At 50.4% G+C, this 10000-nt stretch overlaps 1 pseudogene; it reads left to right on the top strand.

The window, feature by feature from the left end:
* The window catches only part of LOC121562559, a 246114-nt pseudogene that overhangs the window by 39002 nt on the left and 197112 nt on the right, over window positions 1–10000 (top strand).

Below are 10000 nucleotides of genomic sequence, written 5' to 3'. Positions count from 1 at the left end.
AAGGAGGGAGGGAGGGGAGAGGGAGGGAGGGGATAGGGGGAGAGGGGAGAGGGAGGGGAGAGGGAGGGAGGGAGAGGGAGGGAGGGGGAGGGGAGAGGGAGGGAGGGAGGGGGAGGGGAGAGGGGGAGGGAGGGATAGATAGAAAGAAATTGACAAAAAAGGATGAACAATGAATGGAAGACACGACACAGTGATGAACAGACATATGAATGTGACAGGTTAAAGTAATGTTCCCAGGAATAAAGAAACATGAATGTGACAGGTTAAAGTAATGTTCCCAGGAATAAAGAAACATGAATGTGACAGGTTAAAGTAATGTTCCCAGGAATAAAGAAACATGAATGTGACAGGTTAAAGTAATGTTCCCAGGAATAAATAAACATGAATGTGACAGGTTAAAGTAATGTTCCCAGGAATAAATAAACATGAATGTGACAGGTTAAAGTAATGTTCCCAGTAATAAAGAAACATGAATGTGACAGCTTAAAGTCATGTTCCCAGGAATAAAGAAACATGAATGTGACAGGTTAAAGTAATGTTCCCAGGAATAAAGAAACATGAATGTGACAGGTTAAAATAACGTTCCCAGGAATAAAGAAATACATGAATGTGACAGGTTAAAGTAATGTTCCCAGGAATAAAGAAACACATGAATGTGACAGGTTAAAGTAATGTTCCCAGGAATAAAGAAACACATGAATGTGACAGGTTAAAGTAATGTTCCCAGGAATAAAGAAACACATGAATGTGACAGGTTAAAGTAATGTTCCCAGGAATAAAGAAACACATGAATGTGACAGGTTAAAGTAATGTTCCCAGGAATAAAGAAACATGAATGTGACAGGTTAAAGTAATGTTCCCAGGAATAAAGACACATGGTAGAAAGAAAAAACGAATAGAATGTAAAGCAAGAGGAACATGAAAGCAACATGTTAAAAGTGTGCTTATTTTGTGTTTGTGTGTATAATGTTTGTGTTTAATCAGAGATGAAACTCTCCATTAATACAAATAAGGCAGATAACAGTAGTCCAAGGGAAGCAGGCTGTCTGATATATGTTGAACTTATGAGCTTTCAACATCAACAACTAGTCTATATGAAAATCACTTCTGTAGTTCTTTATGAGGAGCCAAGAGTCAGAAGATAAGGGGACCAAATGGAACCCTATTCACTATGTAGTGCACTACTTTTGACCAGGGCCCATAGGGAATGCTCTGTTCGAAAGTAGTGCGCTGAATAGGGAATAGGGTTCCATTTAGGACAATCATCCAGAGGTCCTTATGGGTCCTCCTAATCACCCGAAACAGATACCCCAAACAGGTACCCCAAACAGGTACCCCAAACAGATACCCCAAACAGATACCCCAAACAGGTACCCCAAACAGATACCCCAAACAGGTACCCCAAACAGATACCCCAAACAGGTACCTCAAACAGGTACCCCAAACAGGTACCCCAAACAGATACCCCAAACAGGTACCCCAAACAGGTACCCCAAACAGATACCCCAAACAGGTACCCCAAACAGATACCCCAAACAGATACCCCAAACAGGTACCCCAAACAGATACCCCAAACAGGTACCCCAAACAGGTACCCCAAACAGGTACCCCAAACAGATACCCCAAACAGGTACCCCAAACAGATACCCCAAACAGGTACCCCAAACAGGTACCCCAAACAGGTACCCCAAACAGATACCCCAAACAGATACCCCAAACAGGTACCCCAAACAGATACCCCAAACAGATACCCCAAACAACCCTAAACAGATACCCCAAACAGGTACCCCAAACAGGTACCCCAAACAGATACCCCAAACAGATACCCCAAACAGGTACCCCAAACAGATACCCCAAACAACCCTAAACAGATACCCCAAACAGATACCCCAAACAGATACCCCAAACAGATACCCCAAACAGATACCCCAAACAGGTACCCCACACAGGTACCCCAAACAGATACCCCAAACAGGTACCCCAAACAGATACCCCAAACAGGTACCCCAAACAGATACCCCAAACAGGTACCCCAAACAGGTACCCCAAACAGATACCCCAAACAGGTACCCCAAACAGGTGCCCCAAACAGGTACCCAAAACAGGTACCCCAAACAGGTGCCCCAAACAGGTACCCCAAACAGGTACCCAAAACAGGTGCCCCAAACAGGTACCCCAAACAGGTACCCACTACAGGTACCCACTACAGATACCCCAAACAGGTACCCCAAACAGGTACCCCAAACAGGTACCCCAAACAGGTACCCCTAACATGTACCCCAAACAGGTACCCAAACAGATACCCCAAACTGGTACCCCAAACAGGTACCCCAAACAGGTACTCCAAACAGGCACCCCAAACAGGTACCCCAAAAAGGTACCCCAAACAGATACCCCAAACAGGTACCCCAAACAACCCCAAACAGGTACCCCAAACAGGTACCCAAAACAGGTACCCCAAACAGGTGCCCCAAACAGGTGCCCCAAACAGGTACCCCAAACAGATACCCAAAACAGGTACCCCAAACAGGTACCCCAAACAGGTACCCCAAACAGGTACCCCAAACAGGTACCCCAAACAGATACCCAAAACAGGTACCCCAAACAGGTGCCCCAAACAGGTACCCCAAACAGGTACCCAAAACAGGTGCCCCAAACAGGTACCCCAAACAGGTACCCCAAACAGATACCCCAAACAGGTACCCACTACAGATACCCCAAACAGGTGCCCCAAACAGGTACCCCAAACAGATACCCAAAACAGGTACCCCAAACAGGTGCCCCAAACAGGTACCCCAAACAGGTACTCAAAACAGGTGCCCCAAACAGGTACCCCAAACAGATACCCCAAACAGGTACCCACTACAGATACCCCAAACAGGTACCCCAAACAGATACCCCAAACAGGTACCCCAAACAGGTACCCCAAACAGGTACCCCAAACAGGTACCCCTAACAACCCCAAACATGTACCCCAAACAGGTACCCCAAACAGGTACCCCAAACTGATACCCCAAACAGGTACCCCAAACAGATACCCCAAACAGGTACCCCAAACAGGTACTCCAAACAGGCACCCCAAACAGGTACCCCAAACAACCCCAAACAGGTACCAAAACAGGTACCCCAAACAGGTGCCCCAAACAGGTACCCCAAACAGATACCCAAACAGGTACCCCAAACAGGTGCCCCAAACAGGTACCCAAAACAGGTGCCTCCAAACAGGTACCCCCAAACAGGTACCCCAAACAGATACCCCAAACAGGTACCCACTACAGATACCCCAAACAGGTACCCCAAACAGATACCCCAAACAGGTACCCCCAAACAGGTACCCCAAACAGGTACCCCAAACAGGTACCAAAACAGGTACCCCAAACAGGTGCCCCAAACAGGTACCCCAAACAGATACCCAAAACAGGTGCCCCAAACAGGTACCCAAAACAGGTGCCCCAAACAGGTACCCCAAACAGGTACCCCAAACAGGTACCCCAAACAGATACCCCAAACAGGTACCCCAAACAGATACCCCAAACAGGTACCCCAAACAGGTACCCCAAACAGGTACCCCAAACAGGTACCCCAAACAGGTACCCCAAACAGGTACCCCAAACAGATACCCCAAACAGGTACCCAAAACAGGTGCCCCAAACAGGTACCCAAAACAGGTACCCAAAACAGGTGCCCCAAACAGGTGCCCCAAACAGGTACCCAAAACAGGTGCCCCAAACAGGTACCCACTACAGATACCCCAAACAGGTACCCCAAACAGGTACCCCAAACAGGTACCCCTAACAACCCCAAACATGTACCCCAAACAGGTACCCCAAACAGGTACCCAAACAGATACCCCAAACAGGTACCCCAAACAGGTACCCCAAACAGGTACCCCAAACAGGTACCCCAAACAGGTACCCCAAAAAGGTACTCCAAACAGGTACCCCAAACAACCTCAAACAGGTAACACGAAGTACCCCAAGCAGGTACCACAAAGCACCCCAAACAACCTCAAACAGGTGCCCCAAACAGGTACCCCAAATTACCACAAATTACCACAAACAACCTCAAACAGGTAACACAAAGTACACCAAGCAGGTACCACAAAGCACCTCAAACAGGTACCCCTAACAACCCCAAACAGGTACCCCTAACAACCCCAAACAGGTACCCCTATCAACCCCAAACAGGTACCCCTAACAACCTCAAACATGTACCCAAGGTACACCACCAAGTCAATGACCATCGCTGTTGGTGATCAGGGCCTACCACCGTCGTGTCAGTGCAAACTTGATGATGGTGTTGGAGTCAGGCGTGGGTGAACAGGGTGTACAGAAGGGGACTGAGCACTCACCCATGTTGAGGATCAGCGTGGTGGAGGTGTTGTTGCTTTACAGCTTTTAAGCTATGCTTCTTAAAATAAACAAAGCATGCTAAATGGCATATTATTATTATGCATTGTCTGGGTGAAGCCTGTGTGTTATATTTTATTGAATAATGCACCTGAAGTGAAAAAAAAGTATTATTGTCACCTGACTGTGTGAACTCTTTTTTTTTTGTGAATCCAGCTGAAGGACACGAAGTCAGCTGACCAGAAGTCAACGTTGCTCCACTTCCTGGCTGCAGTGTGTGAGGAGGAGTTCCCAGAGGTCACCAAGTTCTCAGACGACCTACAGCATGTAGACAGAGCCAGCAGAGGTAGGAGACAGAGACACACTGACGACCTGCAGCGTGTAGACAGAGCCAGCAGAGGTAGGAGACAGAGACACACTGACGACCTGCAGCGTGTAGACAGAGCCAGCAGAGGTAGGAGACAGAGACACACTGACGACCTGCAGCGGTAGGAGACAGAGCCAGCAGAGGTAGGAGACAGAGACACACTGACGCACCTGCAGCGTGTAGACAGAGACAGCAGAGGTAGGGAGACAGATACACACTGACGACCTGCAGCGTGTAGACAGAGCCAGCAGAGGTAGGAGACAGAGACACACTGATGACCTGCAGCGTGTAGACAGAGCCAGCAGAGGTAGGAGACAGAGACACACTGACGACCTGCAGAGGTAGGAGACAGAGCCAGCAGAGGTAGGAGACAGAGACACACTGACGACCTGCAGCGGTAGGAGACAGAGCCAGCAGAGGTAGGAGACAGAGACACACTGACGACCTGCAGCGTGTAGACAGAGCCAGCAGAGGTAGGAGACAGAGACACACTGACGACCTGCAGAGGTAGGAGACAGAGCCAGCAGAGGTAGGAGACAGAGACACACTGACGACCTGCAGCGTGTAGACAGAGCCAGCAGAGGTAGGAGACAGAGACACACTGACGACCTGCAGCGTGTAGACAGAGCCAGCAGAGGTAGGAGACAGAGACAGCAGAGGTAGGAGACAGAGACACACTGACGACCTGCAGCGTGTAGACAGAGCCAGCAGAGGTAGGAGACAGAGACAGCAGAGGTAGGAGACAGAGACACACTGACGACCTGCAGCGTGTAGACAGAGCCAGCAGAGGTAGGAGACAGAGACACACTGACGACCTGCAGCGTGTAGACAGAGCCAGCAGAGGTAGGAGACAGAGCCAGCAGAGGTAGGAGACAGAGACACACTGACGACCTGCAGAGGTAGGAGACAGAGCCAGCAGAGGTAGGAGACAGAGACACACTGACGACATGCAGCGGTAGGAGACAGAGCCAGCAGAGGTAGGAGACAGAGACACACTGACGACCTGCAGAGGTAGGAGACAGAGACAGCAGAGGTAGGAGACAGAGACACACTGACGACCTGCAGAGGTAGGAGACAGAGCCAGCAGAGGTAGGAGACAGAGACAGCAGAGGTAGGGGACAGAGACACACTGACGACCTGCAGCGTGTAGACAGAGCCAGCAGAGGTAGGAGACAGAGACACACTGACGACCTGCAGAGGTAGGAGACAGAGACAGCAGAGGTAGGAGACAGAGACACACTGACGACCTGCAGAGGTAGGAGACAGAGCCAGCAGAGGTAGGAGACAGAGCCAGCAGAGGTAGGAGACAGAGACACACTGACGACCAGCAGCGGTAGGAGACAGAGCCAGCAGAGGTAGGAGACAGAGACACACTGACGACCTGCAGCGTGGAGACAGAGCCAGCAGAGGTAGGAGACAGAGACACACTGACGACCTGCAGCGTGTAGACAGAGCCAGCAGAGGTAGGAGACAGAGACACACTGACGACCTGCAGCGGTAGGAGACAGAGCCAGCAGAGGTAGGAGACAGAGACACACTGACGACCTGCAGCGGTAGGAGACAGAGCCAGCAGAGGTAGGAGACAGAGACACACTGACGACCTGCAGCGTGTAGACAGAGCCAGCAGAGGTAGGAGACAGAGCCAGCAGAGGTAGGAGACAGAGACAGCAGAGGTAGGAGACAGAGACACACTGACGACCTGCAGAGGTAGGAGACAGAGCCAGCAGAGGTAGGAGACAGAGCCAGCAGAGGTAAGAGACAGAGACACACTGACGACCAGCAGCGGTAGGAGACAGAGCCAGCAGAGGTAGGAGACAGAGACACACTGACGACCTGCAGCGGTAGGAGACAGAGAAAGCAGAGGTAGGAGACAGAGACACACTGACGACCTGCAGCGTGTAGACAGAGCCAGCAGAGGTAGGAGACAGAGCCAGCAGAGGTAGGAGACAGAGACACACTGACGACCTGCAGCGGTAGGAGACAGAGCCAGCAGAGGTAGGAGACAGAGACACACTGACGACCTGCAGCGGTAGGAGACAGAGCCAGCAGAGGTAGGAGACAGAGACACACTGACGACCTGCAGCGTGTAGACAGAGCCAGCAGAGGTAGGAGACAGAGCCAGCAGAGGTAGGAGACAGAGACAGCAGAGGTAGGAGACAGAGACACACTGACGACCTGCAGAGTAGGAGACAGAGCCAGCAGAGGTAGGAGACAGAGCCAGCAGAGGTAGGAGACAGAGACACACTGACGACCAGCAGCGGTAGGAGACAGAGCCAGCAGAGGTAGGAGACAGAGACACACTGACGCACCTGCAGCGTGAGACCGAGCCAGCAGAGGTAGGAGACAGAGACACACTGACGACCTGCAGCGTGTAGACAGAGCCAGCAAAGGTAGGAGACAGAGACACACTGACGACCTGCAGCGGTGGAGACAGAGCCAGCAGAGGTAGGAGACAGAGACACACTGACGACCTGCAGCGGTAGGAGACAGAGCCAGCAGAGGTAGGAGACAGAGACACACTGACGACCTGCAGCGTGTAGACAGAGCCAGCAGAGGTAGGAGACAGAGCCAGCAGAGGTAGGAGACAGAGACACACTGACGACCTGCAGCGGTCAGGAGACAGAGCCAGCAGAGGTAGGAGACAGAGACACACTGACGACCTGCAGCGTGTAGACAGAGCCAGCAGAGGTAGGAGACAGAGACACACTGACGACCTGCAGAGGGTAGGAGACAGAGACAGCAGAGGTAGGAGACAGAGACACACTGACGACCTGCAGAGGTAGGAGACAGAGCCAGCAGAGGTAGGAGACAGAGACACTTCCACACTCTCATTATAAACACCAACCTATTTCTTCACCTACCAGAAAGGAATTCCCTTGTTCCTTCCTGTTGACATCTATAACTCCCGAAGCATCTTGTACCGTTCTCTGTATTGTTGAAATGCCATGTGAATATTGCTGCTATTTCCTGTTTCCTGCCTGGTTTTCATGTGAAGTTATTTAACTCACCGAGGGCAATGTATTCATTATGATGAATCACTTTCTATTACAATAAGATACTTCCTCAATACCCAGAATTAGATCAGCAAACACACACACACGCATTTGTATTGTAAATGTAGATACTATATGCAGATCAAAACACATTCACATACAAAGAAGGACTTCTGGGTATTCTATTTAGGACATGATACGTGTGCTCTATACCAATGAGATTACTAAACACACATACACACACACACACACACACACACACACACTCCCAGTATCTCCCAGTATTTAATCTGGCAGAGATCAATAACCCCACAGTCGTCCCATTGATGTGTGTGTGAGGCAGGTAGCCTAGTGGTTAAAAGCGTTGGGCCAGTAACCGAACTCTTCCTGTCTTTCCCTCACTTCTATATTATCTCTTTCTTCCTGTCTCTCCCTCACTCCTCTATTCTCTCTCCTTATGTCTTTCCCTCACTCCTCTATTCTCTCTCTTCCTGTCTCTCCCTCACTCCTCTATTCTCTCTTCCTGTCTCTCCCTCACTCCTCTATTCTCTCTCTTCCTGTCTCTCCCTCACTCCTCTCTTCTCTCTCCCTGTCTCTCCCTCACTCTTCTCTTCTCTCTCTCCCTGTCTCTCCCTCACTCCTCTATTCTCTCTCTTCCTGTCTCCCCCTCACTCCTCTCTTCTCTCTCTCCCTGTCTCTCCCTCACTCCTCTATTCTCTCTCTCCTCTCTCCCTCACTCCTCTCTTCTCTCTCTCCCTGTCTCTCCCCTCACTCCTCTATTCTCTCTCTCCCTGTCTCTCCTCACTCCTCTATTCTCTCTCTCCTGTCTCCCCTCACTCTCTATTCTCTCTCTGTTCCTGTCTCTCCCTCACTCCTCTATTCTCTCTCTTCCCTGTCTCTCCCTCACTCCTCTCTTCTCTCTCTTCCTGTCTCTCCCCTCACTCCTCTATTCTCTCTCTGTTCCTGTCTCTCCCTCACTCCTCTATTCTCTCTCTCCCCCTGTCTCTCCCTCACTCCTCTCTCCCTGTCTCTCCCTCCTCCTCTCTTCTCTCTCTTCCTGTCTCTCCCTCACTCCCTCTATTCTCTCTCTTCCTGTCTCACCCTCACTCCTCTATTCTCTCTATTCCTGTCTCTCCCTCACCCCTCTCTCCTTGTCTCCTCCCTCACTCCTCTATTATCTCTCTGTTCCTGTCTCTCCTCACTCCTCTATTCTCTCTCTCCCTGTCTCTCCCTCACTCCTCTTTCCCTGTCTCTCCCTCACTCCTCTATTCTCTCTCTCCCTGTCCCCCTCACTCCTCTCTTCTCTCTCTTCCTGTCTCTCCCCCTCACTCCTCTATTCTCTCTTCCTGTCTCTCCCCTCACTCCTCTATTCTCTCTCCCTGTCTCTCCCTCACTCCTCTATTCTCTCTTTCCTGTCTCTCCCTCACTCCTCTCTTCTCTCTCTTCCTGTCTCTCCCTCACTCCTCTCTTCTCTCTCTTCCTGTCTCTCCCTCACTCCTCTCTTCTCTCTCTCCCTGTCTCTCCCTCACTCCTCTCTCCCTGTCTCCCTCCTCCTCTCTTCTCTCTCTCCCTGTCCTCCCTCACTCCTCTATTCTCTCTCTTCCTGTCTCTCCCTCACTCCTCTATTCTCTCTCCCTGTTTTCTCACTCACTCCTCTCTTCTCTCTTCCTGTCTCTCCCTCACTTCTCTATTCTCTCTCTCTTCCTGTCTCTCCCTCACTCCTCTCTTCTCTCTCTTCCTGTCTCTCCCTCACTCCTCTATTCTCTCTCTTCCTGGTCTCCCTCACTCCTCTCTTCCTGTCTCTCCCTCACTCCTCTATTCTCTCTCTTCCTGTCTCTCCCTCACTCCTCTATTCTCTCTCCCTGTCTCTCCCCTCACTCCTCTCTTCTCTCTCTCCCTGTCTCTCCCTCACTCCTCTATTCTCTCTCTCACTGTTTCTCCCTCACTCCTTTCTTTATCTCTCTGTCCCATTCTGTCTCTCCAGTGCATGTGAATGTGTCTGTTCATGTCTCTGTGTATCAGCAAAGTGACTGAGAAGCTTAGCTACTCTAGACTTTGTATGCATCCTAAATAGCACCCTATTCCCTATATAGAGGCCTGGGATCTCGTCAAAAGTAGTGCACTAAAACCGGAATAGGGTGTCATTTGGGACACTTTTTCTGTCATCTCTCTCCTTTATGCATGTGTGAGTATTAGCATGGTACAAATGGGACTTTAAAAAAGTAACTAACTAAGCAGCTTCCAGCTTTGTGTCCACAGCTCTAATACATGCTAATGAGTCACGTTCTAGA

This window comes from Coregonus clupeaformis, chromosome 18, assembly GCF_020615455.1.
Source record: "Coregonus clupeaformis isolate EN_2021a chromosome 18, ASM2061545v1, whole genome shotgun sequence".
Lineage (NCBI taxonomy): Eukaryota > Metazoa > Chordata > Actinopteri > Salmoniformes > Salmonidae > Coregonus > Coregonus clupeaformis.
This window is presented reverse-complemented; position numbering and strand designations above follow the sequence as displayed.